Source organism: Solanum dulcamara, chromosome 11, assembly GCF_947179165.1.
Source record: "Solanum dulcamara chromosome 11, daSolDulc1.2, whole genome shotgun sequence".
Classification (NCBI taxonomy): domain Eukaryota; kingdom Viridiplantae; phylum Streptophyta; class Magnoliopsida; order Solanales; family Solanaceae; genus Solanum; species Solanum dulcamara.
The window spans coordinates 27,843,379-27,869,389 of NC_077247.1; the positions used below are offsets into that span (position 1 = coordinate 27,843,379).

The window sequence follows — 26,011 nt, forward strand, 5'->3', positions numbered from 1 at the left end:
AAAATTTCAACTTCAACTTCTAATCATAATTTCAAATTTCAAAATTTTTAAAAAGTAGAATTTGAAATTCCAAAGTGTGATTTTTAATTTTTTAAAAAGAAATATAAAACTTGACCCATAAATTTAAATTTTACCAAAAAAGACCCATGATTTTAAATTTTACAAAAAAAGATTCATGGTCGATGTGAAGAGATTATTTGTACCATGTGGAAGAATTTTATTAAGAAATTGTTAGTTACTACTATTATTGATTTATTGGATCTGTGAATATTTGTAAAATTATCATATAACAACAAATGTTTATTTATAGAAGGAACAAGGAGATATGTGATTTATTAATTATTCGGATTACTTGTTTATGAAATATGATTTTTCTCATTTGATAAGAGATTGTATACATTATTTTCAATTGGTACATATCCTTCACACAAACAAAATCTGAAAGACATTAAGCAATAAAACAAGAGTTCCTAAGTAATTTTAGCCGCCTCTTGCAGCTTGAGTGCTTCCTTGAGACTTGTGAATTGTGATTATATGATTCATTGATGGACGTTTGTTACCCTCATCATCCAGGCAATTGATTGCAGTATCTAAAAACAGCTCAAAGCAGTCAGGTGATATTCTTCCAACCAAGAATGGGTGAATGGAATGGGAATTCGCAGTCATAAAACATGTTTTAATCCAATGGGCTAGACTGACCTGTCCCTGATTCAGCCAATGGTCCAACGCTTCATTGGCACATAGCATCTCAAACAACATCAAGCCAAATGAGTATACATATGATTTTTCTGTCAATCTTTCCTCTAAGTAGTCTGAATCCAAATATCCCCCTTCATGAATTACCCCCGCCGTATTAATCCCTTTTTTTTTTGACCAGATAACCTCTGAAATTTTGGCTATCAAATTCTCATCCAACAAAATATAGGAGGAGTCGAAAATGCAATGGAGAATTGATATCTTCAGTATGGACCGAAGATAGTTCAAACCCTCTGTAGCACTAATGTAGATCTCAAGCCTCCGCTTTCATGGTAGAGGATTCTTATCAGGGTCACGGAGATAATCATGTACGGTCCCTCCAGCTGCATAATCATAGACAAGGATCATCTCTGTAACATTTCTGCAAAACCCAATCAGAGACACCATGTTGGCATGGCTAGCCAAGGGACTCATTTCTCTTTTAGCTTGCAACTCACTAACCATGTGAAGTCTTGACTCTGCATTATGTGACCGTCTGATGGCAACAATTGGATCATTTATGAAGCCTACTAGTTCCTGGGCACGCGCACTGCGCGTGTACCCATACTTCCTAAGCAAAAAACTCTTATAAAATGACAAAAATATTATTTTAAAATGTGATAACAACTTAACCTTGATCAATTCATTTTTCTATTTTTTTTACTTTAAAAATAGAAGTAAAATTATAACATTATAATATTAAATCACGTGTACATATAACTTTAAAGCAATGAATCAAATTAACCTTCCAAATATAATTTATAAGAAGCTAAGAATCGAATGAATTTTGTTAATGTAAGTATTAGATAATCAAACTTAGTCGTTGTTATACAATTGTAGAAGCGATACGTGATATTTATAACATTATGAATTCATCTTCCTCAAAATTCTTTTTGGTGTAGCTAAATAAACTGAAGACGCCCAACTTGCTACATGTTCTGTTGTTACTCTAAGATCATAGCCTAATGAAGTTGAAAGACCAAACACATGCCTAAATAAATATAGAAAGAACAAATGTCCTTCAGACTAAAAATATATATTTTGTATTCCGTAATTTATAAGAAAAATATCATATAGACTTCACAAATCAAATGCAAAGAAATATCTTTATTAATTTTTAAGCCGAATAATCACTTACAAGAATAAAATAAAGCAGTTCATAGTACTTGACATATTAAAAATGATGTTTTTTTTAATTCACCCAATAATTTTGGGAGAGATTTAGGTAGTAATCCCTAAATAAACTTGGCCCTAAATATTTCAAATAAATTATATTTGAGAACTGGTAAAGTTACTGCCATGTGACCAGGAGGTCACGAGTTCAAGCCTTGGAAACAGCCTCTAGCAGAAAGGCAAGGTAAGACTGCGTACAATAGACCCTTGTGGTTAGGCCCTTCCCCGAATCCTGCGCATAGCGGAAACTTTAGTGTACCGGACTGTCCTTTTTTTATATTTGAGAACTCAAAGAGATGATGATGTGAAAGGTAAAAAAAATCACTTACAATTCCATATTTGAAGAATTTTCATCTTGTAATCATGACAATTCACATATTTCTCAACAAAAAAAAAAAGAGAAAATTATGAAATGAATGACTAATACTAATAATTGAATTAGTCACGATTCTTACTATGCAAATTGATAAAGAATTGACAATTTCTTATTCTTTGTGCTACATATCTAAATCACTCTTCCTTTGAAAATGAAATATAGCACATTGATAATTTTTGATTGAAAATTAACTAATCACGAATTCGTATTTAAAGAAAAAATTTCATGTCGTCATATTTAATAGTGTATAATAAATAGGATTAATGTTTATATCCTCACAAATCCACGTTACATTGTCAAAATGCAAGCAAGGATTATTTTAATTAAAAGTTATTAAATGAAGACAAATCAAACATTTTTGATAATTGAGCTGTTTTTAACAAGGCAAAGGCCAAAGGGACTGTTTTTGTTTTTTAAAAAAAAGGAGGGCCACGTTTCTATTTCTTTCCTTTCCTTTTTGTTATTTGTATTAATTGACAATTTAATGATAAATAATAGATATAAATTGCATATTTGAAATGACTACAGGATAATAAAAGTAAAGGGAAGAAAATGAATCATCTCAAGTGATAACTTGCAGTAAATGCTAGGTAGACAGAGAAATTTCACTCTAATATCTTATTTAGTTGTTTTATTTATCATGTAAAATTTACTATTTAGTACAAAATATCAAAATAACAATAATGTTTAGATGAGGACTGGGTATATGATATGATATTTAGTATCAGTATAATATGATTATTATTTAATATTTAATTAAATAAATATTTTTTAATTTAGTGGAGGGGCAAAATGATAATTCAATTTTGTATTTTGGACCCTTTCCACTTTTAATGATATATGATATATGCATTTTCAGCTCCTAGAAAACCTATTCTCTTTCTCTCATGGAAATCTTTTGTAGCCTTTAGCATCTCATGGAGGGAGAAGTGGAGAAGTTCTTGTGGCTGTGTTGGTGAAGCTTTTGGCTTTGGTGGTGTTTTTGGAAAAAGGCCAAGAAAATCCCACCATCTTAGTGAGGCAATATCCTTAGACTTCACCTTTGTCGTTGAAATGGCACTCCTTTTTGCTATATCAATGCCATTACGATCCTCTTTGAAGGATGCGCTTTCTGCTTCAGCCTTTGACTGAGATGTTGATGTGTCGTCAAATGAAATGATGCCTTCACCTGCACTCTCCTGTAACACTAATGCTAATTCCAGGCTTTTCACCACTTTAGACATTGAAGGTCGTTCATGTGGATTATCATCCAAGCATTTCTCTGCAATTCCTACAAACACCTTCAAACAAGTTGAAGAGTGAAAAAGATTAATCCCTTGATTTATTTCATTAACCTCAATAGTTTATATATACAAATACAAGAGTAAAATTAGGCTATAATTAAGAAAACTAAATATCTCTATATTAGGAACTAAATAAACTAAATATCTCTATATTAGGAACACAAATACAATATATTCTAACACACCCCCGCAGTAGAAGCGGGAGGTCGCCAAATGCTAAAAATGTCCCGAAAATCCTCAAATAATACCAACGGAAGACCTTTGGTGAAGATATCTGCAATCAGATAACAAGAGGGGACATGTAACACTCGAACCTGGCCACGAATCACTTTTTCCCGTACAAAATATATATCTATCTCAATGTGCTTAGTGCGTTAATGCTGAACAGGATTACCAGCCAGATAAATGGCACTAACATTAACACAGTAAACCAAAGTAGCCCGTGGAATAGGACAATGAAGTTCCAAAAGCAAGTTTCGCAACCAACACGACTCAAAAACCACATTGGCAACCCCTCGGCATTCTTCCTCTGTACTCGAATGGGACAAAGTAGCTTGACGTTTGGCGGACCATGAGATCAATTTATCACCCATAAAGACACAATAACCCGAAGTTGAATGCGTATATCGGGGTACCCACCCCAATCAACATCAGTATACGAGACAAGAGTTGTTGTGGAAGAGGGATAAAGGTGAAGACCATAATCCAAAGTACCTTGTAGGTAGCGCACGATGTGCTTGAGAGCGTTCATGTGCTCATCCCGTGGGTCATGCGTGAATAAGCATACCTGTTGTACAGCATAAGTCATGTCGGGTCTTGTAAACGTGAGGTACTGCAGTGCCCCAGCAAGACTCCGATAAAGTGATGAGTCCGCAAATGGCGTTCTCGTAGTAGCCTCAAGCTTCGTCTTTATATCAACCGGAGTAGGAGACGACTTACACGAGGACATGCCAGCGCGGTCAATAATCTCAACTGCATACTTCTTTCGAAATAAAAATAGACTGGCTGAATGACGATGACAACAATGCCCAAAAAATAGCTCAACAGGCCCAAATCCTTCATAGCAAATTCTAAGCTAAGAAGTGATATGATAGACTGGCGAAGCTCATCGGAAGAAGCAGTTAAAATAATATCATCGACATATAATAAAAGATAAGCCATAGAAGAACCTCGATGATAAACAAACAAGGAATGATCGGTCAATTGTGAGAAAATCCTAGGGTATGGACATAATCAACAAACCGCTTATACCAAGCCCGCGGAGCCTGTTTCAATCCATATAGAGATTTCTGCAGCAAACATACATGATTAGGCCGATCAGGATTCCGATAACCCAAAGATTGATACATGTATACAGTCTTCTTGAGCTCGCCGTGTAAGAAGCATTTTTGACATCAAGATGGTGAATCAGCCATGCCTTGGAGAGAGCCAAACTAAGAACCGTATGAATAGTCGCTGGTTTGACAACTGGACTAAATGTCTCACCACAATCCACGCCAACCTACTGAGTTTTACCATCACCTACAAGATGAGCTTTATGTCTCTCAAACGAACCATTAGAATTTTCTTTATGAGTAAAAACCATATACACCGAATACAATTAACATTTGGAGGATGGGGCACTAACACCCACGTCTTATTTTTAATAAAAGCATTATATTCATCATCCATAGCCAATTTCCAATTTGGTTCACGAAGAGCAAATATAGGGTTATGGGGTAGAGGGGACTTCAAGACGGAAGTAAGAAGGTTAAAAGACCTCTTAGGCTTGTAGATCCCATGTTTACTCCTAGTAACATGACCGATGGATTGACTAGAGGAAGAGACGGGAGTGGGTCGAGGAGGAAGAGCGGAAGAAGGGGTGGAATGCTGCCTAGCAGGCAGCGATGAAGTGAGATGCCCAGGCAAGGAAGAGACCCACCAGTTGGGCACGACGGGACTGACAGCAGTGCGGAAGGAATGGGTGGAGCCGGTGGGTTCGCGGGGTTAGTGATATGATGAACTACATATAGAGAGGGTCCATCATCTAGAAATTAGTATGTGTCATTTTGATGGGTATGTAACCTGGCAAAAGGAAATTGCGTCTCATCAAAGAGTACGTGACAGCTAAGAATAATTTTTTGAGAGGACAAATCATAGCATTTATACCCATGATGATGTGATGGATATCCCAAAAAAACACACGGGGTAGACCGGGGTTGAAGTTTCTTTATTAGTGTTGAGGAAATGAGAGGATAACATAAACACCCAAAGACACGAAGATGGGAATAAGATGGATCCTTCCGATAAAGAATGCTAAGAGAAGATTGATAGTTTAACAGTTTATGATGAAGAATGTTGAGAAGATAAGTTGTTATTTGTAAAGCATGATGCCAAAAGGAAGGAAGAAGGGAAACATGGGCCAATAAGGTACGAACAATGTTATTAATCGTATAGATTTGTCTTTCGGCTTTCTCGTTTTGAGAGGATATGTGAGGACAGGATAAACGAAATGACAGACGATTGATTTTACAGAAATCCCAAAAAGGGTCATTATCAAATTCCTTGCCATTATCACATTGTATATTCTTTATATCCCTCTCAAAGTGAGTTTGAATAAATGTCTTGAAATCTAAAAATGTGGAAAAGGTTTGTGATTTGTGTGATAAAGGAAATGTCCACAAGAATTTAGAATAATCATCCATAAATAAGACATAATATTGATGACCGGAGTAACTCAAAATGGGTGACGTCCAAAGATCACTATATATAATATCAAACGGCATGAGAGTGCGAGAATTCGACGCATAAAATGACAACTTAATATATTTTTCAAGAGGACACGAATAAAAATACGAACATCTCTACTTTGACTACAATCAATCAATTGTCTTTCTAAGAAAATTCAACACAAGTGATCCTGAGTGACCCAAACGATCATGCCAAAGAGAAGGTGCCAAAGCAGCAAAAGTAGATGGTGAAGTGATTGGAGTGGTGATTGGATAAAGCTCTCTCCGATTGTTACACCTCATTACCAGCCTCCCCATCTGAAAATCCTTCACAAAAAATCCAAAGGAATCAAAATTAACAAAGACAGAGTTATCAGTGGTAAATTTGCGGATGAACACCAAATTTTTAACTAGATGAGGTGCATGGAGGACATTTTTTAAGTGCAAGGAAGCACATAGAGAAGACAAAGTTGTGTGACCATAGCCGTGAATTAGAATTGAGTGACCATTACCAACCATTATACCACGATTAATGCTCTTATTAAAATAGAATGTGAGGTTACCTTGATTGGATGTCATGTGTAAAGTGGCACCGGAGTCCATGTACTAATTTGTATCCGAAGGAGTTATCCCAAAAGTATGCATTGCGACCTCAATGTCCATAGGCGTAGGGGCTATCGTGTATGCCTGCTGGGGTCAGGGCCAAGAACACCTACTCATGGTGGTTACTGTTGTCCATAATTAGGTCGGGACCAAGCGGTTGACGGATATGGACATAGTGGCACAGCCCTAAGACCCCAAGAGGCCATCCATGGCCACTGCTGCCCGCCAGACTAAGGAGAAAAAGGTGGAGGGTGCGGCACCGCTGAATGCTGCCCAGTGTTGCCATGACTGCTGCCGCCACCCAACTGACCACCACGGCCAGCAGGACTGCCGCTGCTGGCAGCTCCTCTGCCTCCTCCATGACTGCCATGGATGCCACAAGATCCACCGCCATTATTATTGCGGTTGTGGTTCCTCTTCCCACCATTATTATTGCAGTTGGAAGAGGAATTATCAGGAACATGAGGGGGACCTTCAGATAAGCGAGCAACTAATGCAGCTGAGGAACTATGGGCTGCTTTCTTAGTACGGCCATCCTCTTTAAGAGTGAGCATCGAATGGACATGATAAAATTACGGCAAAGGGTCTCATTGGCGAATAAGAGTCGCCACACCTTGGTAGGGCTCGATAAGGCCAGAGACCAATTGAAGAACCAGACGATCGTTAGTCACTGGAGAGCCAATATTCTTGAGTTGATCCGCCAGAGATTTGAGATGTTGACAATAGGCAGAGACATTGGGAAAATCGGCCATGTCGACATGAGTGAAGTCGTACTCAAGGGTGATAGCACGAGAGTGTTTGTTATCCTGGAAGATATCACACAAGCGATTCTAAGCCTCTATCGCCGTGGTGTCAGGTTCTAGAATCGTATGCAACAGATCATGAGAGATAGTAGCGTAGAGCCATTGGAGAACGGTGGCATCAAGGGTGAACCACAGTTCTCTGTCCTCCTCCTGTTGAGGCCGTTTCTCCGTTCTTGCCGCTGAAGGAATAATATGATCAATTACCCAATGGGATCATGCATGAATCTTAAATAGTTTCGCCCAAGTGGAATATTGGACGTTCTCCATCTCAAGAGTGATGGGAACATGGTTCTTGATGTTGGAGACAGCAAGAGCAGGATGAAAGGAAGATTTGGAGGTAGACATGGTGAGAGAAAAGAGAGGACGAGGAAGGGGAAGGGGTGTTGCGGCGGCGGAAGACCTAGAAGAAGAAGGAAAAGGTCGGATTTTGCCCTAGACAGCTGATACTATGAAAGAGATTAATCCCTTAATTTATTTCATTAACCTCAATAGTTTATATACACAAATACAAGAATATAATTAGACTATAATTAAGAAAACTAAATATCTCTATATTAGGAACTAAATAAACTAAATATTTCTATATTAGGAACTAAATATATACAATCTGTTACAATCTGTCAGAATATATTTTCATATATTCTGACAAAGAGATGGGCGCTGCCAAATTCTGGTCAATAAGCTTATTAACTTCTCCTTCCCCGATGCATTGCTTGGCCCATGCTACAAGTCCATGTTGCTCCTCAGACAGTCTCATATTGACTGCTGGCCTTCCTGAGAGCAATTCAAATAGTACTACTCCAAAAGCATACACATCAGTTTTCCATGTCAATCTCTCAGTCAGGAAGTACTCTGGATCGATGTACCCAAATGTGCCTTTAACTTGTGTACTAACATGAGCATATGATTCATTTTCAGGTCCCATTTTGGACAACCCAAAATCTGAAATCTTACTTCCCCAGTTTTCATCCACCAGAATGTTTGAGCTTTTGATATCACGATGTATCACCCTATCTTGAGATGTATGAAGGAAATGCAGTCCACGTGCAGAACCTATATCAATTTTGAGCCGCTGTTCCCAAGAGAGAGAGGAGTTATCCTGACCACTTCTGTCCATTTTGTAGAGGTTGTCAGCAAGTGATCCTCGAGGCATATAATCATAAACTAATAACATCTCATGACCTTCAATGCAGTAACCAATTAGGGATAAAAGGTTCTCATGGCAGTGCGTAGATAACATTTTGATTTCTGTCCAAAACTCTTTCTCCCCCTGGCTAGATCCTGGTTTCAATCGCTTAACTGCTACAGTAGTCTCTCCACCATTAATACCCCATTTGTATACTGTGCCATATCCACCTCTACCAATGACAAGCTGAGGATCAAAATTGTTCGTTGATCTTGCCATCTCGTCCAGTGAGAATTGACGATACTGATGTTCTCCTGAAGATATTCTATTGTTTGTCTTGCCAGAGTTCATCTCTGAAATACACCTAATGTAATAAACAGCAACATTGATCAAAGTGACTATCAATGTCAGTACAATTGCAATTTGATTCTTTGTAGCAAACGACACATATTTCTCTGGTGTTGAATTGGCAACAGGATGCGCAGGGCTCACACTACCAAGATTGTTGTCAGGGTTGCTTATCTTGAAGACTTCTAGCCCATTCAAGATGGCGTTAGAATGTTTACTGATTGCAACAAACTTTGGCTGCAAAACAATAGAAAGGTTATGCTTCCTTTCTCTTCTATCACCCTCCATAATGGCAACATAGTCCCTGTATACAGAAATTCCATGTCCCCCACTCCATTTGATCACATCTGCTTCATCTTCAGCATTATGATTGTTTATGACAATAGTGAAATTCCTTCGACCTTCATCTGGCATCGCTGCTTCAATTTCACAAAAGTGGAGCCTAACAAGGTATCTGAATCCCAAATCAAGTGGAATGTTCTATGTGAGATTACAGACATTTGAATGGCAGTGCGCACCCACTGACCTGGCCGTTTGGTAAACTTCTTTAGGTGCAATGTGAGTTGCTGAGGATGTATATCTGATTGCAATGGCTCTGTTGATTGAAAAGGCACCAACTTCTATCAGGTAATTAGTGTCATCTTCCCAGTCCCGGAACATGGTTGCATCTTCCAAGGATGAAATAGAGTTTCCGCCAACATTCATTCGCTGAATTGTCTCCAGTGCTGTGCTGTTGTCAATGTAAAATCTGTAATTTCGTCCAACAACAGGGACTCCCTGATGGCCATCTGGTGTGAAATACAGACCAGCAGGCATGGAAATAATCTCAATTGCATTGACAAAAGCATGTGTCTTCCAAAAAGCTTGGTTTTCGAGATGGTATGAATGTTATGCTCAATATTTCACTTTCTTCTACATTGATGCAAAATTCCTTTTTGAAATAATCCATGCCCGCAGCAACGGTAGGTATGAAGTCACTGAACAGGGTATGCTGACCAGTTTTGATAGTAAAAGTGGCTTTGGACTTGTTGAAACCTTTGTATGAAGCTGGCTTGAAGTGCAGGCGTATGAATTTGTGTCCCGGTTTCACTGAAAATTGGTAGGTAAACTGATGGCGAGACGTTCGAGCTACTTATAAGGAACTGGATCCGACAAGCCAGCCTGGTGAGGTACTCTTGACTTGATAGATTTTCCACTCAACTGTAGCAATGAAGAAGTGAGACTTACATCTCCAATCCATACTCGTCCATCTGGTGCAGGGGAATTGCCAGAGGAACCACATGAAATGGCAACATTTTCATGAATGTTAGTGGCAGCAGAGATTATCATCAACATAAACAATAAGACAATGAATAGCTCAAAGAGAAACATGTTCAGTGGTGGCTGAAAAATCCAAAAATTTGTTGAATAATATTCAAGAAAAGAGTCTTCTAGAAAAAATTCATCGAACTTGAGGAATCCGATTGGAAATTGTTTGATAATCTTTCTCGTAGGCACTAATTTTGCGAATTAGAAGTGGGATAAACAAACAACTTAAGGCGGAACCATCTAAGAAATTGTAGCGAAATTGGACATTAAATGCCCAATAGTACCCAGTCTTGAGTCTTGACTTTGTTTACTTACAGAATAGTCATAGAGCATCAGAAACTTCTTTCCTTTGCTAATTAATCATGTCCGTTCGAGTAGAGATGGTTCCTGTTACAAGTTCCAATCAGTCCTTTGCAAAAGTATGGATGCTAGTTGCTACTTCCAATATCATGTAACTTTCTTAACCCTATTTGGCGTTGTAACTATGTTTAGTGGGTTGAACTATATTGAATTAGACATTCTTATTAGCATTTTTCGACATGTTCTGGTATTTACCTTTCCTAAACTTAATATTTTTAACTACTTTATACTGTTTTAACATACAGTAGTGTAGATGCTCAGGTTTGTGTATGAACCAAATTAATTGGTTGTATAAATATGAACCCAAAACTAAACATGCTACGAGTCCTACCAATATTGGGTCTAAAATAAACCATTGTTAATGGTGGATTTATCTTAGACCAAAGCGGCATCATCTCACACGTTCAAATATTATTTTGAGTTTGGACACATCTGGAGAAAATCTCTGCCTTCTCACAAAGCCCTTATACCTCATCTCCTACCATTCTCCGACCTATTTTCTAACTATTTTTTAACATAAAAAATTGAACAAATAAAAACATTCGCTAAAATAATCTACCCTTAAGGTTGACTGACTGATTATTTTTCGGAGTCATGCAGTTGAAAAGTAAAGGTACAATAGTCAATAGCACTACTGCCCAATAGAGACCCCCCCAACCTCCAACCCACACCCAAACGTATCATTTCATGAAATCACTGATAGGGGTCAGTTTGGGGCATTTAAAGTAATAATGTAATCATTATTTCAAAGTTAAAATTTGTTCACTAAAAAGTAAATTGTAAATCATTTATCTATATCGATTTATATTTATATTAGTTTTTGGAAACGTGCGTTGCACGTTTATCTCAAAATACATAATACAAATTTTATACTGTGAATAGTAAATTTTAAATAGTACATATATTATTGGACTATATGTGTTATAAAATAAAAATCAAAACATACAAAAAAGTAATAACTCGCAAGTTAAGATTAGAAAATATTGTAAACTTGATGCTACTTAGTGACATATATAGCACTTTAATTTAAAGATAATTACATAACCAAACACATATAAATATACACATATAATAAAATAGTTTCCCTCATAAAATTAACTATTATGCATGAAAAATAAAGACTAAAGTGATACATATATTGAGTCCCACCATGATTAACCCAAATGTGGTCAGAAGTTATAAAAAATGAAAAAAAAAATTAAAAAAATAAATAAAAGGGGAGATGATTGTTTATTGCAGAGCATAAAATGGAAAATATAACATTACTTATAAAAAAAATTAGTATAGCAATCGAAACCTAAAAATATAAAAGAATAAGCTACCAGTTATTATGTTTCATCGAGTACCTGCTTGAATTGAAGATGACGGAAAAGAAGAAGTGAGTTAATAAAGAAGATTTGCGCTATATTTTTGTCTACATGATTTAACTATATATTTTTCTACTGATTATCTTTTGGAATTCTCGATATATAAAAACTAACCACTTTTACTCTTTCTTTATTAGAACTTTGAATAACCAGGGAATTTAATGAAAATGTTACGTTAATAAATAAGATTTGCGCTATATTTTTGTCTACTTGATTTAACTATATATTTTTCTACTAATTATCTTTTGGAATTTTTGATATATAAAAATTAACCACTTTTAGTCTTTCTTTATTATAACTGTGAATAACTAGGGAATTTAATGAAAATGTTACGTTAACATCAAATGGGATGTGGGATGCTTATGAAAAAAATGTCTAATAATCAAGAATAATTAAGAAAAAGTGATTAGCTCTTAATTTATGAAAAGTAATTTTGCTTTTAGATAAGATGTAATTTGGACATTTAAATAAGGGATAATTAAGTCATTTAACTTTTTATGGGTATTTTAATAAATATTTTAAACTTTGGGGCTTTCCATATTTGTCCAACGAAAGTCTTGCAGATTTAAATATTATCTAAAAAATAATGTATAATAAAGAGAGAATGATACATAAATCCAGTTACGTAATTCATTTTTAAGTTATCATTGGTCTCTTCAATTAGTAGTCATTATATTGTGCTATTTAATTCAAGGGGAAATGAAGCATTAATTATTATAGATTCTAACTAAATGGTTAGTAAAAGGCCCTTGGATAATTGCACCCTAAAGTTGAAATAATACTAATTACAGAGCATAAGAACCACAATCGTTAAATATCATATTTATTTGCTTCCAAATTACTGCTTCATAATAAGTGATGCAATCATAAATCTAATAAAATTTGTCTTTGAAATATGTACCATATTGTTAACCATATGCAAGCTACCATGGTTAATAGTTTGTTAGATATGGTTAATAGTTTGTTAGAAGTTAGTTGAAGTTAGTTGAAGGTTGTTAGAGGTTAGTTGTAGGTTGATAGTGACTTGTAACTAACTAATCTAACTCTATAAATACAACTCACTCACACCACATGAAGAGTGAGTGCATATGCATAATGTGATCATTTTGGATAGCAATGTAATCTTCTCACTTCTCCTCTTCTTCTCTGCAACTTTCTCTGTTTTCTTTCTTCTGCTGCACCTCCAGCTTCTCGCTTCTTCAACTTCCATTAGTTCTTCTCGTCTAACTCGTCTTGACTCATATAGTCGTCTAACAAGACTCCATCATCAAAGTTATCATGGTATCAGAGCGTTTGGTAAGTTTCTAGAACTGGAAACCGAGAAGTGCAGGTGCTCGTCTTGAAAGGAGTTTGAGTCGCAGTAAATTTTCAGCATGTCAGCATTCTCAATTTTCGAAGAAAGTTCAATGGTGAATCTAGATGAAGCTGGTGAAACTGCAACTGGAAGACGAGGTGCTGAGAATTTCAACTCAAACACAGCAGCATCTGAGCTGGTAATACCAAACATTGATCACAATCATCCTCTCTTCTTGCATCAAAATGATACTCCAGGTAGCTCATTAATTTCTCTTCAACTAGTTGGTTCAGAGAACTACGCGATCTGGAGTAGATCAATGAGAATTGGATTAATAGGCAAGAGTAAACTTGGATTCATTGATGGTAGATATCCTAAGTCTAAGTTTGGACCTGAGTTGTCTGATGCTTGGGAGAAGTGTAATGCTGTAATTCTCTCGTGGATTATGAATGCAGTTCGACCAGGATTGCTGGGAACTGTGGTGTATGGAGGAGATGCACACAAAGTCTGGTGTGATCTAAAGGAAAGATTTGACAAGATAAATGGAGCTCATGTGTATCAACTCCATAAAGAAATTCATGGTCTAAGTCAGGGAACCATGTCAATTTCAGATTACTATACAAAACTCAAAAGTTTGTGGAATGAATATGATTCAATTATGCCTTGTCCAGGTTGTTCGTTCCCTGAGTCTAAGAAGTTTCAAGATCACTATGAGTATCAAAGGTTACTAGAGTTCCTAATGGGACTAAATGAAACCTACTCTGCAGTTAGAGGACAAATTTTGATGCAGTCTCCAACTCCAACTCTTAACAAAGCCTTCTCCCTTGTCATGGATCATGAAAGTCAAAGGAACATAGCACACACTAACTATGAATCACCCCTGCCTAAACTGATGGAAAGTACTGCAATGTTTAGCCAAAAAGGGAGTGGTCATAGTTTTGGTAATGGGAACTCTGGTCATCAATCTGGTGGAGGTGGTGGTAATCCAATTAGAAGTCACTATGAAGCTCAGTTTAATTCTCAGAAACTACAAAAACCTGTTATTACCTGTGAGGTGTGTGGCTACAGAGGTCACACTAAGGAGCAATGCTTCAAAGTCAAAGGATATCCAGTTGGCTGGAGATCCAAGAAGAAAACTGATAGTTCTACACCTAGCTCTAGTTCCTTTGCTAATCAAGTTACAGTTGCTCAAAGTGCAGGCTTATCACACAATGAAGAGCCTAGTGCAGCATACAAGCCACCTGCAGCTTTCTTCACAAAAGAACAATATCAGCAAATAATGCAGCTACTAACTAAAGGCAGTGATACTGGTGGAGAGCATTCAGCTAAAGCAGCCACAACAGGTAGAGTTTTGTCAACTCTAGTGTCCAAATATGTAAATAAGGAGTGGATAGTTGACACAGGAGCCACTAACCATATGACATCTCAGCTGTCATCACTAGAAAATTATACCTCAGTGTCTAAGCCTAAAAGAAGGCATGTACTACTACCAACAGGAAATGTTGCATTAGTGTCTCATGTTGGCAGCACAAAAGTCTTTGGAGATCAAGTTATTGACAATGTTCTCTTTGTTCCCGAGTTCAAATGCAACCTCTTATCTGTGTCACAACTAACTAAGGAGCTTCAATGCATGGCAGCCTTCTTTCCTGATTTTTGTGTCTTTCAGGATCTCTACAGTGGACAGGTCAAGGGGATTGGTAGAGAAGATGAAGGACTCTACATCCTCAAGGAAGGCTTTCACCATACTGATTCTACTCAGAGGAGATGCAGTACCTCTACAGCTCAAGTGTCTTCTACTACTAGTGCTGTATATGGTAGTAGTTCTGAGTCAAGTACACTGTGGCATAGCAGGTTAGGACATGCTCCTATTGATGTAATAAGAAGGTCCCCTAGTCTCTCAGGAGTAGATATCTCTAACAGCTCACCTTGTACAGTGTGTCCATTAGCAAAACAAACAAAAGTTCCTTTTCCTGTAAGCATTCACACTTCAAAGGCACTCTTTGACTTGGTGCATTGTGATATTTGGGGACCATATAGAGTACCTACTCATAATGGAATGAAATACTTTGTTACTGTAGTAGATGACTACTCCAGATTCACTTGGCTATTTCTTCTCACAGCTAAATCTGATACTATAGTTGTGATGAGACATTTTTTTGCTCAAATCCATAACCAGTTTTCAACTTGTGTTAAAGTACTTAGAACTGATAATGGGACTGAATTCATGAGCACAGCCTTTCAGTCCATGCTGTCAACTCTGGGAATCTGTCATCAAACCACATGTATTTACACTCCTCAGCAAAATGGTGTAGTAGAAAGGAAGCACAGAACTATCTTAAACATGGCAAGAGCCTTGAGGTTCCAGGCATCAGTACCCTTGCAATTTTGGGGAGAATGTGTTACCACAGCTGTCTATATCCTTAATAGACTTCCATCTAAACTGTTATCTTATAAGTCTCCCTTTGAGATACTGTATCAACATCCTCCATCCCTCTCTCATATCAAAATTTTTGGTTGCCTATGTTATGCTACTTGTCCAGCCATTACTGATAAGTTCTCTCCTAGAGCTATACCTGCTGTACTTATGGGATACTCCTTGTCTCAAAAGGGCTATATTCTGTATGATCTACATACTAAGTCCTTCTTTGTGAACAGGCATGTTGTGTTCAAAGAAGACATGTTCCCTTTTAAAGACTTTCAAATCTCATCCAATCCCATTTTTCTTGTATTAACTCTAGTACAACCTGATAATGATCTTCCACCTACTAGCCAATCACCTGATGATCCTCCTCAGCTACCAATTACTCCTGAAATCCATTCTCCACTTCCATCTCCAACAACAGCTCCTCCCAGAAGGTCCTCCAGATCAACCAAACCTCCTATCTGGCTTCAGGATTTTGTTACTAAGTCCAAAAGCCACTCTTGTCTATTTCCAGTTTCTGACTTTGTTAGCTACAAACATGTGTCTTCATCTTACAGCTCCTGCATCAAGACATTCTCAGCTATCTCAGAGCCCTCTTCTTATCATGAAGCTGCTCTTGACCCTCAGTGGATCCATGCCATGCAACAGGAAATAGATGCCTTAATGGACAACAACACTTGGAGTCTGGTGGATCTCCCTCCTGGTAAGAAGCCTATTGGTTGTAGATGGATCTACAAAGTAAAATACAAATCTACAGGTGAAGTGGAGAGGTATAAGGCCAGGCTAGTTGCTAAGGGGTATAGCCAACAAGAGGGGCTTGATTATGGGGAAACTTTCAGCCCTGTGGCTAAAATGGTTACTGTGAGATCTATTATTGCACTTGCTGCTTCAAAGGGTTGGCTCATCCATCAGATGGATGTTCACAATGCCTTCCTTAATGGTGATTTGTTAGAAGATGTCTACATGACCATTCCTCCTGGGTTTGCTAGACAGGGGGAGAACACTAAAGTCTGCAAACTTCACAAGTCTCTATATGGCCTCAAACAAGCACCAATGCAGTGGAACTTTAAGCTAACACAATCTTTACTTCGGCTGGGATTCCATCAAAGTCACTATGATTACTCACTCTTCACTAGACATGATAAGCATGATATACTTATTGTGCTTGTATATGTAGATGATCTTTTGATCACTGGTAGTAACCAGGACATCATCAGAGACACCAGAAAAGACCTACAGAAGGAGTTCAAAATGAAGGATCTAGGAGAGCTCAAATTCTTCCTAGGGATTGAATGTGCCAGATCAAGCAAAGGGATCCACATGTCTCAAAGGAAATATGCTCTTGAATTAATAGCTGAGTGTGGTCTAGGGGGAGCTAAACCTGCAGCAACTCCCTTGGAACAGAATCAGAAGCTTACATCTGCACAATATGATGAGTGTGTTGGAGGTATAGGTAATGAGGGACATGAAGATCACAAACTTCAGGATCCCAGCAGGTACCAAAGACTGGTAGGAAGACTTCTATATCTGACCATGACTAGACCTGATTTAGCCTTCTCAGTTCAGGTTCTGAGTCAGTTCATGCACTGCCCCAAAGAGTCTCACATGGAAGCTGCATTGAGAGTGGTTAGGTACATAAAAGAAGCCCCTGGTCTTGGACTACTAATGCCTGCAGAAGACACCAACAAGCTTCTAGCCTACTGTGACTCAGATTGGGGAAGCTGCCTGGAAACAAGAAGATCTGTAACTGGCTATTTGGTCAAGCTTGGTGGAGCATTGATATCTTGGAAATCTAAGAAACAGGAGACTGTATCCAGAAGCTCAGCTGAAGCTGAGTTTAGAAGCATGGCTCACTGTGCTGCTGAAGTTACATGGCTTGTAGGGCTGTTTGAAGAACTTGGCATACACATTGAGCTTCCTATAACCATGGTGTGTGACAGCAAAGCAGCTATTCAAATTGCTGCCAATCCTATCTTCCATGAAAGAACCAAACACATAGACATTGATTGCCATTTTGTAAGAGAAAAGATCAACCAAGGTATGCTGAAAACAGAATTCACACATACCAAAGATCAACTAGCCGACTTGCTCACCAAGAGTCTTGGCAAGGGCCAACATCAACTGCTGGTGAAGGAACTTGGAGTCATGAACTTGTTCAAACCATGAGCTTGAGGGGGAGTGTTAACCATATGCAAGCTACCATGGTTAATAGTTTGTTAGATATGGTTAATAGTTTGTTAGAAGTTAGTTGAAGTTAGTTGAAGGTTGTTAGAGGTTAGTTGTAGGTTGATAGTGACTTGTAACTAACTAATCTAACTCTATAAATACAACTCACTCACACCACATGAAGAGTGAGTGCATATGCATAATGTGATCATTTTGGATAGCAATGTAATCTTCTCACTTCTCCTCTTCTTCTCTGCAACTTTCTCTGTTTTCTTTCTTCTGCTGCACCTGCAGCTTCTCGCTTCTTCAACTTCCATTAGTTCTTCTCGTCTAACTCGTCTTGACTCATATAATCGTCTAACAAGACTCCATCATCAAAGTTATCACATATGTATGCTCATTTTAACTTGGACAAATAATTTTGTAAAACAGGATAACATTAGCCAAATAATTACAGTGGATAAATGTAATTAACGAAGAGTTGCGGTAATTTTTTTTATATATATATAATTAATATCTCTAATAAAAAAATGCTAGCAATATTAATTTTATCATGTACAATGTATTTATTAAAAAAATTCATAACAGTAGAATATTGTATTTTCCATCAAAGAAAAATATGTGAAGCTAAGCTAATATAGCCTCTAATAGTATGAATACGTTAAAATCATAAAATATATGACTTATCCTTTATAATTTCGTGTTAAACTCTTTGCATGTATGTCACATAGTAACTTGTAAAAAAAATGCAGTGAAGAAAAGTAAACTACAAATTTGGATGTATAATTGAAAAATTACACAAATCTAAATTACTCCTACTATTTAGGCTAACTAAAATAAAAAGAAAAAAATAAATATGAACACACAATTTTAGCTTCTTCGCTATTCAGATTTAAGCATATATGTATTCAAATTTACAGCGTAAAAGGAAAATCGACATTTTAAAAAAGGAAGGATCTAGAAAAGATAAGAATTACTGAAAATTAAAGAAGTGCTTCAAATTCCTTGACTTAATGATCATTGATCTATGTATCTTTTTCAACTATTTCACATGATAACTTGATTCCTCCCTTTTCAACTTTAACAATATATAGACCTTATCACTTAAATCTCTACTTTTCTATTTACTCTTCATTAAATTACATAAATGATATGTTAACACTATTTTGTCTCTTCATTTTTTCTAATGCTTGCATTTTTTAAAATTAAAAAGTAAATGTCAGTTGATATTAAGAACACAAATGAAAATGTAACGTGTCTTCTTACATTTTTTTGATAAGTTTTGTTAGATTTTAATTAATATAGAAAGAAGATATGTGCATTGGGTCGATTAATATTTATTCAAGAATAATTTTTTTATATATTTTGTACATTAAGATGAAAAGTGAAAAAGATCACAATTAATAAATAAAAAATAAGATAAAATTAATAAAGAATATGAAAAGGCAACATGATATAATTATTGAGAAGGTTAGCATTAAGTATAAGAAGATTAAAAATTATACCAATTAAGGAGCAGGCTAACATTAAAATGTTCAAATTATTAATATTTAATGGGAGGAATTTATTTTATGATAAATGGTTATTATTTAATATTTAACTAAATAAATATTTTTTAATATTATTATTTTATGTTGGGGCAAAATGGTAATCCAACTTTGCACTTTAAAGCTTCTTACTTTTAATAATATACTAATTTAGCGTACATGCTTTGCACGTATGTACCGCTTCAATTAATTAAAAAGTGTACATAAAATAAACAAAATATTACATGTGTAATAACTTATATTATTGAGTACCCAACTTTGAAATTTATGTATATACTATCTACCCATATCATCAAGTGTAAATACGCCAATTTTCTATTCCTATCCCTTTGTATGAAATACTAAACCTTTTTTTGTCTTTTAAAAAAATCATATTAAAGTATATTATTTAACTATTTTTTCTGATATTTGTGGTTTTAAACCAATTTCATTTGACAATAAGGCAAAATGGTTGAATATACTTTCAATTCTATGTTTTTCTATTGTTTAATGAGAAAAGAATGTTCTAATTTCTCATTGAGTTTTAAATTCAATTTCACCTATCTTTGTAGAACCTCACTAATTAAATTTCTAGCTCCTAAGTCTTTTACTATGAGCCTGTTTGGATGGGCTTAAAAAAAGTAACTTTTATGTATGAAGTGCTTTTAGAACTTTAAAGTGCTGAAAGTTATTTTTATAAATAAGCAGTTGAGTGTTTGGATAAAAGTGCTTAAATGAGGAAAATTATGTGAATTTTAGGGTTAAAAGAATAAAAAGGGTAGTTTGGGAATTTAGTTAAAATATAAGGGATATAAAAGTAATTTCCATGGTCAAAGAAAATGACTTTAAGCACTTAGGAAAAAAAAAGTTAGGAATCCTAACTTTTCATTTTTGACTGATTTTAAGAACTTTCTGGCTTAAAGTTAGCATTAGACAAACACATCCAAAAGCTGAAAAGGGGCTTTAAGTTGGTTTTGACCAACTTAAAGCCAATCCAAACGGGCTCTATATTGTTGAATAATATAGGAAGATGGAAGGCACATAGGACAATATATACAAATTAAATAAGGTTAAAGCTTGAATGGACTCTTACTTGAAGCTTTAACATAGTCTTATTAAGTATAAGGGTACAATTTAGTTAACTTTAAAATATTAAATATTAAAAATTCTTACATCTTGTAAATAAGGTAAATGTTTAAGAACTATAAGTTTAAATAATTTAAAGTCTTAAATATTAGTATAATCATTAAATGACAATAATTTGAGAAAAATAGTAAATGATAATTTTGTTAAATGTATAGTTTTTTAATCAATAATAAAAAGTTAAGTCAACAATTTAAAGTTCCTTGTGATTTTAATATAACGAATTTAGTGTATGTACTCAGCGGTTGCTATCGGAGTTTAAATTTTACTTTATAAATTCCTTTCTTACTCAATTAGCACTCCCTCATTATTATTTTTCCTTAATAGGTTATAAAAAACAAAAAAAATTATTTATTTAAACAAAGAAAAAGGAGGAAAGAGATAAACTTTTAATTTGTTTGGCTACTTCATAAACTTTAAATATTATATTTTTTTTAATCTAGATTAAGAGCATGCTTGGATTGACTTTTCATTTTTAACTTACAAGTCAAAAGTCATAAGTTAGAGATTTTAACTTATTACTTTTGACTTATTTTTAGCATTTTAGCTTAAGCTAAGTGCTTATAAGTATTTTTTAACTTACCCAAACAGTCCAAAAGTGTTTAAAAGTTATTTTTAGTTTAAAAGCACTTCTAAATAAGGACTTTAATTAATTTAAAAGTCTTAAATAATATTAAGAAGTTCAAACTTCTAAGTGGTCTAAATGTTTAAAATTGCCTAACGTTTTTGTAAAGGAGTTCAAATTGTTCTAGGACTTCTTAGCTCAGTCTCCTTATGTTATTTTTTCATAAGATTGTTGTAACTAAACAAAATTATTATTGATTTTAAATTATTAAATGCCAAGACTTTTAATATAATTCAAATAAGAAAATATTTAAGACTTTTAAAATATCTCTAATTTTAATTAATTTAAAATTCTTAAATATCAAAATAATAATTACTTGAAAAAAATTGTAAATTTAGTCTGCGTTAAATAGACATAATATTAACGGAGCATTCAGATTATTCCATTGTCCTACACAAGTTTAGACAACAAAATTATGCTTCATTCCACATAAGAAACTACCATATATCAATGGGACAATTAACACGAAAAAATGATATCTCTAAAATAATTTAAATATAGTATTTTGCCGAATCATTAAAATAAGGCCTGAAGACTCAATTCATATTTGGTCAATCAAGTTAAAATGATCAGACAATGTAGGAATATAATAATATTCTATCATAAGACTTATATTAGATTATTGAAGAAGAAAACGCAAAAAAAAAGATAAAAAGACATTCAAGGCTAATAATAAGAATAATGACAAATTTGATCTACTGCACAAGTATATCTTAGGCCATTTTATTTTCACTTTACAATCTATCAGCTATAACTAGCTCGTAGAATGGGAATCGAGTCACCATTTTTAAGGATCGATTAACTACTAATATAAGACTTTTCAATACTAATTCAAATTTAATCTAGTTTCAATACAAATATCAAACACTTGTTGAAAAAAATTGCACAGTGTATCTTTAACGTGAGGAGTTTGAACACCTCCTCGTAACATAGACTGTATAAATTTTTATACAAATCTTTATAAAAAGTAATTTTTCTAACTTTGATTAATGAGTAATAGAATTTATGATAAACATATTCTAAAGAAAATAAATGAAAAACAAAAGAAAAACCACCTTTTGGCCCTTTACTATCAGCTTTCTGAGTCAAAACATATTGTACTTCAAAAATAACTTTAAATAAGAATTACACAAAATATCTTTAATCGGAAGAATTTGAACACCTTTTGCTAACATAAATTGCACAATTTTTTTATAAAAAGTAAGTTCTCATACTTTAATGATTAATCAATAAGATTTGTGATGAACATATATTCTAAAGAAACTAAATGAACAACAAAAGAAAATCTACCTTTTGACCCTTTACTATCAATTTTTCAGTCAAAATAGATTATACTTCGAGAATCACTTTAAATTATACTGTAAGGGCAGTCCGATGCACCAAAGAAGAAGAGGAGGAGATAAGGTATATATTATGGATATAAAAACAAAGAAAGATGAAGAAGAAGAATTATGATCGTTCTTTTATTTTTCTTTACAAACAAAACAATAAAAAAAATCAACTCACATTATGACTTATCCATACTCATAATTTCTTATATATATATATATATATATATATATATGGTTTTCTATTTTAAGTAGGGTATTATTTATTTTCTTGATTATGAAAAAGAGTCTTTTTAAACTAACCTATTTTATAGAATTTTCGGAAGTAGTTTTTTCTTCCTACATTTTTTCTTCTTTGATAAAATTTTTTCCTACGTTGAGGCTGGCGGTTGCCTCTTAATTAAACTTTTTTTAAAAAAGAAAACTTAGAACTACTTTTACAATAAATTTGGGATTTTTTAATTTTTAAAATATTCTTTTTTTTTAAATATATTTTAGGACTACTTAATTATTTTTTATAATATTTCTCTACTATATATTTTATTTATTTATTTGATTATGAATACGAGTCTTCTTAAACCAACCTACTTTTTTGGCTATTTTTTGTGTACCTTTTTGGAATTCCCCCACCCCCCCTATTTTCTTGGAACTGTTGTAAAATAAGACTAAATCAATAATTTATTAAGGAGAAAATAAGAGCAAGAGAGATTACGAGAAATAGAGAGGAGAAAGTATTGCTATATTTTTGTATCTATCATTACATAGAAATGGCTATATTTATAGCCAGAGATAAGGGTTAAAAACCAAGTGGGCAATTTGCCCACTTTGACTGGGCCCCACTTGGGAAAAAGACACCCATTAAAGAGACATTCACCATAATTTAACACTCCCTCTTTGATGTCTACAAAAAAAATAATTCTACTGAAAGAACAAATATATATAGAGTTATTCTGAACACCATAAATGTTGTGCCTCATTAAAACTTTACTTAGGAAAAACCCAGTGGGAAAAAGCGTAGTGAAGAAAAAAGAGTACACACATATGGTAATACACCTTGAGTGCTGCCTCATTAAAAATCTTACCAGAAAAATCCAGTGGGACAAAACCTTGGCTAAGGGAAAAAGAGTGTAGCGCGTATTTTACTCCTCCTGATGAAAACTTTATTTGATATTTTGAAAACGGCGCATTCCAATCTTATATTTTAGCTTCTCAAAAATTGATGTTGTTAATGCCTTTGTGAATAAATCTGCAAGATTATCACTTTAACGAACTTGTTGTACATCAATATCACCATTCTTCTGAAGATCATGTGTGAATAATAATTTTGGTAAAATATGTTTTGTTCTGTCTCCTTTTATGAAGCCACATTTTAATTGAGCTATGCACGCGACATTGTCTTCGAATATAACTGTGGGTACTTTAACATTATTTTCCAGGCCACATCTTTCTTTGATGAACTGTATCATCGATCTCAACCACACACATTTTCTACTTGCTTCATGAATTGCTATTATTTCAGCATGATTTGAATAAGTAGCAACAATAGATTGCTTTGTAGATCGCCATGATATAACAGTTCCTCCGAGTGTAAATAGATAGTCTGTCTGAGATCGAGCTTTATGTGGGTCTGATAAATAACCTGCATCTGCATAACCACTAAGGTCTGCGCAACCTTTATTAGTATAAAACAAACTCATATCAATAGTATCCTTCAGGTATCGCAAAATATATTTGATACTGTTCCAATGCTTCGCGTTGGGGATGAACTATACCTTGCCAACAAATTAACAGAGAATGTTATATCAGGCCTGGTAGCATTAGTAAGGTACATAAGTGCACCAATAGCACTGAGATTTGGTACTTCAGGACCAAGAAGTTCTTTATTCTCTTTAGGATGCCGAAATAGATCTTTTTCCACTTCAAGTGATCGAACAATCATTGGAGTACTTAATGGATGTGCTTTGTCCATGTAAAATCGTTTTAAGATTTTCTCAGTGTAGGCAGATTGATTGACAAAGACCCCATCTGCTAAATGTTCAATTTGCAGACCTAGACAAAGTTTTATCTTTCCAAGATCTTTTATCTCAAATTCTTTCTTTAGCTATTCAATTGCCTTTTGGACCTTTTCAGGGGTTCCAATGAGATTTATGTCATCAACATAAATGGTGAATATAACAAACTCAGATTTCATTTTCTTAATAAAAACACATGGATAAATGACATCATTTATATTGCTTTGATTTATTAAGTACTCACTAAGGCGATTATACCACATACACCCTGATTATTTTAGACCATATAATGATCTTTGCAGTTTTATTGAGTACATCTCCCGAGATTTATTAATGCTTCAGGCAATTTTAATCCTTCTGGAATTTTTATGTAAATTTCATTATCAAGTGAACCATAAAGGTAAGCTGTAACTATATCCATTAGATGTATTTCAAGAATGTTATGTACAGATAAACTGATGAGATATCGAAAAGTTATTCCATCCATAACTGGTGAATATGTTTCTTCATAGTTGACCCCGGGTTTTTTAGAGAATCTTTGTACAACAAGGTGTGCCTTATATCTTACAATTTCGTTTCTCTCATTTTATTTTCGCACAAAAATCTATTTATAGACAACTGATTTTACACCTTCAGGAGTTTGGACTACAGGTCCAAAAACCTCGCTTCTAGCAAGTGAGTCTAATTCCGATTGAATTGCCTTTTGCCATTTTGGCCAATCACATCTACGTAGACATTCTTCGATGGATTTAGGCTCAAGATTTTCACTATCTTGCATGAGGTTAATTGCAACATTATATGCAAAAATATTATCCACCGTAATTTTTGATTGGTCTAAATTTATCTCACCACCGGTAGAACTTATTGAAAGTTCTTCATTCACTTGAGTCTCGGGTTCACTGATTTCTTTAGGAATATCAGAATTACTCAAATCTTGACCTTATTTAGGAGGTTCTTATGTAGTATCATCTTTATTATTTATCACGCTTCTCTTTCTAGGATTTTTATCCTTTAAACCCAATGGTCTACCACACTTTTTGCTTGTTTGGGATTCAGAAGCTATGATACTTGTAGATGGTCATTTTGGGACATCAATCCGAATAGGCACATTCACTGTAGGGATATGTGACTTAGTTATCCGTTTCAAATCAGTAAATGCATCTGGCATTTAATTTGCTATTTTCTGTAAGTAGATGATCTTTTGGACCTCCTGCTCACATATGCGGGTACATGGATCAAAATGAGATAGTGATGAGACTTTTCACGCAATTTCTTTTTTGGGTTCCTTTTTCTCTCCCCTAATGG

General features: G+C 34.8%; 1 pseudogene; it reads right to left on the bottom strand.

The window, feature by feature from the left end:
* Positions 1 to 358: 358 nt before the first annotated feature.
* On the bottom strand, positions 359 to 10,604 carry LOC129875298 (receptor-like protein kinase FERONIA; annotated as a pseudogene).
* Positions 10,605 to 26,011: the final 15,407 nt, after the last annotated feature.